Below are 9481 nucleotides of genomic sequence, written 5' to 3'. Positions count from 1 at the left end.
TTAATAAGGAAGTGGTTGTAACTTCTAACCCAGTAGGCTCATAAAGGAGTGGTTTGTAACTTCTAAATGCAGTAGGGATAATAAGGAAGTGGTTTGTAACTTCTAATGCAGTAGGGATCATAAGGAAGTGGTTTGTAACTTCTAATGCAGTAGGATCATAAGGGAGTGGTTTGTAACTTCTAACCAGTAGGAATATAAGGGAGTGGTTTGTAACTTCTAACGCAGTAGGGTTAATAAGGAAGTGGTCTGTAACTTCAACGCCAGAAGGAATCATAAAAGGAGTGGTTTGGTAAATTCTATCTAATGCAGTAGGGATATAAGGAAGTGGTTTGTAACTTCTAATGCAGTAGGGATCATAAGGAAGTGGTTTGTAACTTCTAATGCAGTAGGCTTCATAAGGAGGTGGTTTTTTGGGGTGGTTAAATAAAAAAACTATTCTTCTCTCTAACGCGCGCTTCCCTGCTGTAGGAATCATAAAAGGGAGTGGTTTGTTATCTCATAAGGGAGTGGTTTGTAACTTCTAATGCAGTAGGAATCATAAGGAAGTGGTTTGTAACTTCAACGCAGTAGGGATCATAAGGAAGTGGTTTGTAACTTCTAATGCAGTAGGAATCATAAGGGAGTGGTTTGTAACTTCAACCCAGTAGGGCTCATAAGGAAGTGGTTTGTAACTTCTAATGCAGTAGGAATCATAAGGAAGTGGTTTGTAACTTCTAATGCAGTAGGAATCATAAGGAAGTGGTTTGTAACTTCAACCCAGTAGGGCTCATAAGGAAGTGGTTTGTAACTTCTAATGCAGTAGAGCTCATAAGGAAGTGGTTTGTAACTTGTAACACAGTAGGGTTAACAAGGAAGTGGTTTGTAACTTCTAACGCAGTAGGGATCATAAGGAAGTGGTTTGTAACTTCTAACCCAGTAGGAATCATAAGGGAGTGGTTTGTAACTTCTAACGCAGTAGGGTTAATAAGGAAGTGGTTTGTAACTTCTAACGCATTAGGGATAATAAGGGAGTGGTTTGTAACTTCTAACGCAGTAGGGTTAATAAGGAAGTGGTTTGTAACTTCTAACGCGGTAGGGTTAATAAGGAAGTGGTTTGTAACTTCTAACGCAGTAGGGATCATAAGGGAGTGGTTTGTAACTTCTAACGCAGAAGGGATCGTAAGGAAGTGGTTTGTAACTTCTAACGCAGTAGGGATCATAAGGAAGTGGTTTGTAACTTCTAACGCAGTAGGAATCATAAGGGAGTGGTTTGTAACTTCTAATGCAATAGGGATCATAAGGAAGTGGTTTGTAACTTCTAACGCAGTAGGAATCATAAGGAAGTGGTTTGTAACTTCTAACGCAGTAGGAAACATAAGGAAGTGGTTTGTAACTTCTAACGCAGTAGGAATCATAAGGAAGCTGTTTGTAACTTCTAATGCAGTAGGGTTAATAAGGAAGTGGTTTGTGACACACAAGAGCAGCCGCTCACTGATATGTCAGCTCATACCGCTGTTACCTCCAACACCGCCAAAACATCTGTTATACAGATGTCGGCCAATGCTGGTTAAGGCTGGTCAATGCTCGATCTGATTGAATCCAAGCCTTGGTTAGATTTTGTAAGGTAGGCTTTAGACAGGTATGATCTGCTCAGGTAGGCTATTTGGTCAGGTAGGCTTTGGACAATTGGTCCACATTATACAACGGGTGGGTCTAATAYTGAATGCTGATTGGTTAAAACCGCATTCCAGACGGTATCTATTCCACAAATTACCACCGGCTACATCTATGATGTTAAAACGATTATTTACTCTGTTCCATCTGACTGCACAATCCACTGTGTCACCATACGAGAGCACCACCTAGCTTCCCTTAGATGTTAATGTCTGCCTACTCTGTGTATTTCAGTATGACTGGTGCTCGTGGATCCCCAACTCGCCCCCCACCATGCGGAAGCCCCCTCCCACACAGAAGGGGGTGGTAGATGTGAAGTTCATCATCGAGAGTCTCCCTGACCGCGGCCGGTCCTGCTGGCACCTAGGGGCTGTCTGGGCCCTTAGTCAGTTCCAGGAGAATGAAGTAAACACCCAACACACACACACACACACACACAACCAAACATAACAACACACACTTACACACGCATGCACACACACAACGATTTGTCTGCTTTATATTCTGAGTGTTAAAGAAAGCCATCCAACCTCTGTGTGTCGTCTTCTCTCTCTCTTCTCTCTCTCTCTCTCATCTCTCTCTCTCTCTCTCTCTCTCTCTTCTCTCTCTTCTGCTCTCTCTCTCTCTCTCTCTCTCTCTCTCTCTGCTCTCTCTTCTCTCTCTCTCTCTCTCTTCTCTCTCTCTCTCTCTCTCTCTCTCTCTCTCTCTCTCTCTCTCTCTCTCTCTCTCTCTCTCTCTCTCTCTCTCTCTCTCTCTCTCTCTCTCCTCTTCTCTCTCTCTTCTCTCTCTCTCTTCTCTCTCTCCTCTCTCTCTCTCTCTCTCTCTCTCTCTCTCTCTCTCTTCTTACCCCCCCCCCCCCCCCCCCCAGCTTGTTCCTTGCGGATGTACCCAGATGAGCACTTCATAGAGGAAGCCTTGATAGGAGGCCATGGAATGCCTGTTCAGGAAGAGACTGGCAGAGATCAGCATTGCCATCAAGATCCGCAACGAAGCAAGAAACTAACCCTACTTATTACTTCTCTCCTGACCGGCATCCCTAACAGTGTGTGTGCTGTCTGAGAGAGGAAGGATGAGAGCGAGGGAGTGATGGAGGGAATATTGTAAACAGTGATTTATGGTGTTTTTCTACATACAGTGCTGTATGTATATTGTGCTATGATAAGCACATTACCCGCTGATGCAATTCAACTTTTTTGCCAGCGATTTTACAAACAGAAAGGAATCATCATGTTGTACATTCAAATGTCAAATAAAAATTCTCAAAATGTGCTTTTCTATTTCTCCTTATAGTATTGAAAAAACTGTTGGTGACAATGAAAGTATATGAGACGCATATTACTAGCTAAAATGAAAGTATATGAGACGATATCACTAGCTAAAATGAAAGAAGACATTCCGGTATTCATAATAGCAAACCGTTTAAAGGTTTTCATTTTTATTTGGTTGGTTTTTCAATCTACATACTTTATTCAAACATGGGAAATGAAACAAATCAAAACACATTATTTTTTAAAACATAAGTAATTTTTTTCTTACCAAAATTCTACACAGTTACTATTCAAAGGTAAACTCACAGACAAACATGTGGAATGATATATGAAGGAGGGAAACAGTCGTATGTTCAAGTCGAGTCAGTAGTAAAGCACTGTAGTTTTATGCAAGTAACACTTTCTCAGCACAAGGGTTATTATTTTGATGATGGGGCACGGAACGGCTTTCCTTATGGAATGGCTGTTTAAGTTACATCTGTTCTGCAGGAGAAATGTGTGTTCTCTTACATGTTAAATGACTGAATAAACAGACAGACCTCTGCCAGAGTAATGTTACACAGTATGGTTTAGGGGTTTCAATATTCCAGGAACTTTCCCAAAATGGTCAGGTTTTCCAGAAATCTGTGAATATTCCAACCGGGACATCTGGAAAATGTTGGAATTTGGGGAAAGTTGTCAGAATTGTGCAAATGCTGGGGAAAATGGAGGGCCGCCGTTACAAAGTTATTATAGAGCTTGGCAGTAAAAACTGTTCTCATCAAATAGCTAAGCAAAGCCCTGTACATAAAGGTCTGAGGTGAAACATGAAAGGTCAACATCAACAAGTCAACAGGTATGTTCTCTCAAAGAGAGAATTATAGGAGCCAGCTATACATCATCAAACATCTATGATTTCAATTAATTTATCAATCATGTAAATGTTAATATTTGAAAATCTCAATAATTCTCTGACTAAAATAAACGGATGTATCATTTGAATCCATTGTATTGATCAGGTAAAAGCAGTGGTTATAAATGCAGGTTGAATAACTTATAGAGGGTAGAACTATAGACGTCGACTTAAGAGTAAATTACCTTTAAAAGCCAAGCGCAGTGTGGTTTACTTTAAGCCTGGCCTCAGTGTATTACCACTCCCTTTCAAAGAGTCTTGAATCCAACAATAACTAAGACAGTGTGAAAAAGTAATGTACAGGAGAACACACAGAGGTGGAATTGGTTTCCAGGGGGAAAGCTCAACTGGAATTGGGTACTGCTAGTATTAGTTGAATAAAATCACAATTTGAAGGGGTCTCTTTTGATGCAAACAAATATTTTTCTTAAAAATAAATAAATACAACACAGAAAATGTAGAAATAATCCTCATGTCTCCAGAGAGTCAACCTCTGGATGAGAGCGACAGTACTAGAGAATTGACCAGGTCAGCTAAGGTAATTGCACTTTTTCTGTCTTATCGTAAAGAGCATCTTGGGGACTGTGTGTCCTAAAATGTACATCGTACATTGGGACTGTGTGAGGGTGTCCTAAAATGTACACCGTACAGAGGGCTGTGTGAACACAGCTGTATAATACAATAATCATTTGTATTAATACATATCTGTGTGTGGTTCTGAGAAAGCATGAGGCCCKTATAACCAAACATGATTCTCAAATACAAAAAAACATGTTTCATTGTCATACACCAGATAGGTGAAGTGAAATGTGTCGTTTTACAGGGTCAGCCATAGTAGTACAGCGCCCCTGGAGCAAATTAGGGTTAAGTGCCTTGCTCAAAGACACAGACAGATTTTTCACCTTGTCGGCTSAGGTATTCGAACGCTCTACGCTCTAGCCGCTATGATACCTGCCACCTGCCACTCACAACTCTAATCCCAACTTTTATACAAATTAAGACACCAAATCCCAGAATACAATTGGGGCTTTACATTACAGGAAATCAGATGTTGAAAGAACAATGCTGATTTTGGTTTTGTTTGTCGTCATTGTACAAGTGTCATGGTTGGACCTCTGTTGTTGTCGTGTGTATGTATACACTAGTATAAAATACACTGTTGATAAAAATGTGTGTTTGCTGGAATGGTTGTAAAAGGCCAGAGAGGACCCTGGCATTGCTGTTCTCCCACAGATACAAAAGCACTTACAACAGACTGTAAGCCCAAAACACAGTGTTACCTTGAGGAAACCACAACACCCGTGTTCAGACTGCACTTCCCTACTCCAAACACTAGATGGTGACCCAGTCAGCTCCTCACCGCCAAACTGCTCTGCTGACAGTTCCAATAGTACACGTCCATGTTCTGTCACTGCTCAGCATTTAGATTTTAGTATTGTAATTAAGTCAAGAAATCATGTTCTTGCATTTCTGCGCAGATTGAATTTGACACTATATTAGACTCTTACCAAGTTACATTTGCCTGATATCATTGATGACAACATAARGTTTTGGCTCTGTGAAACAAGTGTCTCTATTGTCAACATATGGCAACTTTACTGGAGAGAAGCATCAGACATTACTTTAGGAAAAATGTAATCGAAAAATGTATAAATGTGTCTAATCAAAGCCTCATTATGCCAGATGTGAGAAAGAACGATACATCAAGTTAAATCGAATAATGATTAGTGAAACAACAGGTGGGTTAGGGACTGATCATTGTAACTTAGAAAGGGAAGGTTGTTTGACTGTGCAATAGAGACTTTAGCTCGACTGAAAAACTTTATGTTGTGTTGCAGGTCTCTGTATCAGGTGTTTGTCTCTCTCTCACACTGGAGTCTCAATAACTGACTGTATGTGTACAACTAGGCTACAGTATAACCCACCCACACTCATCACCATAGTAAAAATAGGATCCGCATTAATAATCATTTATTACATTTCTATAGCTCTTTTCATAGAATCATAGAGCGAAAAACAAACAAGCAATATACCATGGCAGGTAAACCAGTAGAGGCCAGGTAAACAATAGAGGCCAGGTCAACCAATAGAGGCCTGGTCAACCAGTCGAGGACAGGTCAACCAGTAGAGGCCAGGTCAACCAGTAGAGGCCATGTTTTTGAAAGCTGTATCCTCTGAAGATAGAGAGGGTCAGTTCATGGCTTGAGTTGAGGGAGCTGGTCAGGGGATGGTAGATGATGGTGATAGGGTGTCTCATAATAATAGGCCCTGTACTCCATGCCTTCTGCCTCTGGACCTCTCATTGGAGGAAAATAAACAGACAGTGATCAAATTAATATAATCTTATGTAAATGAGGATTTTTATAATGCCATCTGCATTATCCATCTACATTATCATTATCAGTGTAATCAGAGAAGTCAATTGGCCCACTATAAACTGCCTTGGGAAGAGAGGAGAGGAGGATGACAGGATGAGATAACAGTCTAAATATAGCAAGCTGTAGCTTCCTCAAGGCATCATAAAACCCATAATTACACCAACATAATTAACAACAGATTATTATTAAAAACTGCACATGGAATATCAGAAGTACTGTATAATTCACACAATAGAAAAAACATGACTGATTGGTTGGTTTTCCAAAGGTCATGTTAAGATGATGACAGACATGGGAGATTATCTAGCAATTTCCTGTGACTGAATGGTTGGTAGAAAATGGTTTTAAAAACGTTACATTCTTCTCAGAGCCTTTAAAGAGTTCCAATGGTAGAAGGAGGTAATGTCAGGTGGATGGCTGGATCTGATGTTATCCCAACGTTGTGTTTTGGTTGTATCAACGTTGTATCAATATTGTACCAACCCAACCCAAACAAGATGTAAAAACCCCAGAGCTTGAATAACCAGTAGGCCATATATAGCAATGACTTTCAGTGTTTGTTTTTCTAGATGAAAAGAGAAACGATCATTTTGGCAAAATTCCATTTCCTCCATCATTCATTGCTTTTCTCGATTCCTTTTTTGTCATCCAAGGGAGGGCAGGTGTGTATGTGTCTGTGTGTTGGACAGAAATGCCAAATGTAAAACAAAAGATTTTTCCACAAATCTTCCTGTTTGTTTCTGTATAATTTCCCACACTTACACTGCAAACAAAAATGTGTCCTTAGGACTTCCCGGGAACATCACGAAATGGTCGTCAAGACATTGYGTCATGGTCCTGTGGAGGTTTTGTTTAGTTCCCAGTTGCCAGAACCTGTTCATAAAGTTCCCTAGTGGACATTAAAAAAAAAACTATTATAACATTACACTGCGACCAAACCGGGACCTGCACTGATGTCCCCTTATGGATAAGGTCTTGCTGAAACCCTAAAAAGAACCTAATGGGAACATTGCTTAATGTCCTAGAGATGTCCTCTGTTTGCTGGGATATACTATAAAGAACTTGACTTATATTAAAAGAGAAAAGGGTTGAGAGGGATGTTGGTGGGAACTAAAAAGTGCTTCAATGCATGGTCAGATCCGATACAATCCAGTCCGATCCGGTCTGATCTGGTCCAGACCAGTACAGACCCAAACCCAGAGGGGCGGGCATGTAGGCCTTAGCGGGCTCTCTGCTGTCAGCGGTATGGTGGCAGTAGTTGGAATGTTCAATGTTCCAGAATGTTCCAAAGTGTTCTAGAATGTTCCAGAGATCCGGCGGCGCTTTAGCCCACGACTCACAGGAAGTACAACCAATAAACCAAACATACAAGCTAACAAACAAACAACGAAACAGAAACACTGAAACCTCTGAAGCAGAGTGAGTTCATCTGACTCTGTGTGTGTGTGTGTGTGTGTGTGTGTGTGTGTGTGTGTGTGTGTATATATATATATATATATATATATATATATATATATATAGAGGTGTCTATGGGCTCATCGGGCCCCAGTGGGGAAAGTCCTGGGAGAAAGAAGGATGGTCTCAGACGGTGTGGAGACGGTGGGGTCAGGGTGGGAGGGTCACACCTCAGGAGAACATCCATACTATAGTCTTTTGTATATCTGCGTGTATGTGTGTTTTACTCTGTGCGCTGATCAGTGGAGGCTGCTGAGGGGAGGACGGCTCATAATAATGGCTGGAACGGAGCGAATGGAATGGCATCAATCCATGTGTTTGCTGTATTTGATACCATTCAAATGATTCTACTTCAGCCATTACCACGAGTCTGTCCTCCCCAATTAAGGTGCCACCATCCTCCTGTGGCGTTCATGTGTGTGTTTATATACGTTGGTCAGACATGATGTGTCCCTTTTCATGTGTATACGTAGGTCAGACATGGTGTGTCCCTGTGTGTCAGTATTCATACCCCTTGACTTATTCCACATTTTGTTACAGGCTGAATTCACAATACCCCATTATGACAAAGCAAAAACATGAAATACAGAAATCTCTTATTTACATAAGTGTTCACACCCATGAGTCAATACTTTGTAGAAGCACCTTTGGCAGTGATTACAGCTGTGAGTCTTTCTATGTAAGTCTCTAAGAGCTTTCCACACCTGGATTGTGCAACATTTGCCCATTTCTATTTAAAAAATGTATCAAGCTCTGTCAAATTGGTTGTTGATCATTGCTAGACAACCATTTTCAGGTCATGCCATAGATTTTAAAGTGGATATAAGTCAGAACTGTAACTCAGCCACTCAGGAACATTCACTGTCTTCTTGGTAAGCAACTTCAGTGTAGGTTTGGCCTTGTGTTTTAGGTTATTGTCCTGCTGAAAGGTGAATTCATCTCCTAGTGTCTGGTGGAAAGCAGAGTATCCCAGGTTTTTCTCTAGGATTTTGCCTGTGCTTATCTCCATTCCATTGCTTTTTTATCCTGTAAAACTCCCCATCCTTAACGATAACAAGAATACCCATAACATGATGCAGCCACCACTATGCTTGAAAATATGAGTGGTACTCAGTAATGTGTTGTATTGGATTTGCCCCAAACATAACATTTTGAATTCAGGACAAAAAGTTAATTGCTCTGCCACATTTTCTGCAATATTACTTTAGTTAGTGCCTTGTTGCAAACAGGATGGATGTTATGGAATATTTTTTATACTATACAGGCTTCTTTCTTTTTGCTCTGTCAATCAGGTAAGTATTGTGGAGTAAACTACAATGTTGTTGATCCATCCTCAGTTTTCTCCTGTCATAGCCATTAAACTCTTTTTTTTTTTAAGTCACCATTGGCCTCATGGTGAAATCCCTGAGCGGTTTCCTTCCTCTCAGGCAACTGAGTTAGAAAGGACGCCTTTAACTTTGTAGTGACTGGGTGTATTGATACACCATAAAAAGTGTAATTCATAACTTCACCATGCTCAAAGGGATATTCAATGTCTGCTTTTATTTTTTTTWAATTACCAATTGGTGCGCTTCTTTGCGAGGCATTAGAAAACCTCCCTGGTCTTTGTGGTTGAATCTGTGTTTGAAATGCACTGCTAGACAGAGACCTTACAGATAATTGCATGTGTTGGGTACAGAGATGAGATAGTAAATAAATTAAAGGAATTTTTATCCTTATCAATCTACACACAATACCCCATAATGGCAAAGTGAAAATAGGTTTTTAGAAATGTTAGCAAATGTATTGATCATCCTTGAGCTGTCTATACAACTTGAATGGAGCCACTTGTGGTA

At 40.5% G+C, this 9481-nt stretch overlaps 1 pseudogene; it reads left to right on the top strand.

Annotated features, from left to right (window-relative positions):
* Window positions 1-2708, top strand: part of LOC112069489 (polyunsaturated fatty acid 5-lipoxygenase-like) — a 30159-nt pseudogene extending 27451 nt beyond the window's left edge.
* Window positions 2709-9481: the final 6773 nt, after the last annotated feature.

Source organism: Salvelinus sp. IW2-2015, unplaced genomic scaffold (genome assembly GCF_002910315.2).
Source record: "Salvelinus sp. IW2-2015 unplaced genomic scaffold, ASM291031v2 Un_scaffold1026, whole genome shotgun sequence".
NCBI classification, from domain to species: Eukaryota; Metazoa; Chordata; class Actinopteri; order Salmoniformes; family Salmonidae; genus Salvelinus; species Salvelinus sp. IW2-2015.
Note: the sequence above shows the minus strand (reverse complement) of the source record. Positions and strands in the feature narration are given on the sequence as shown.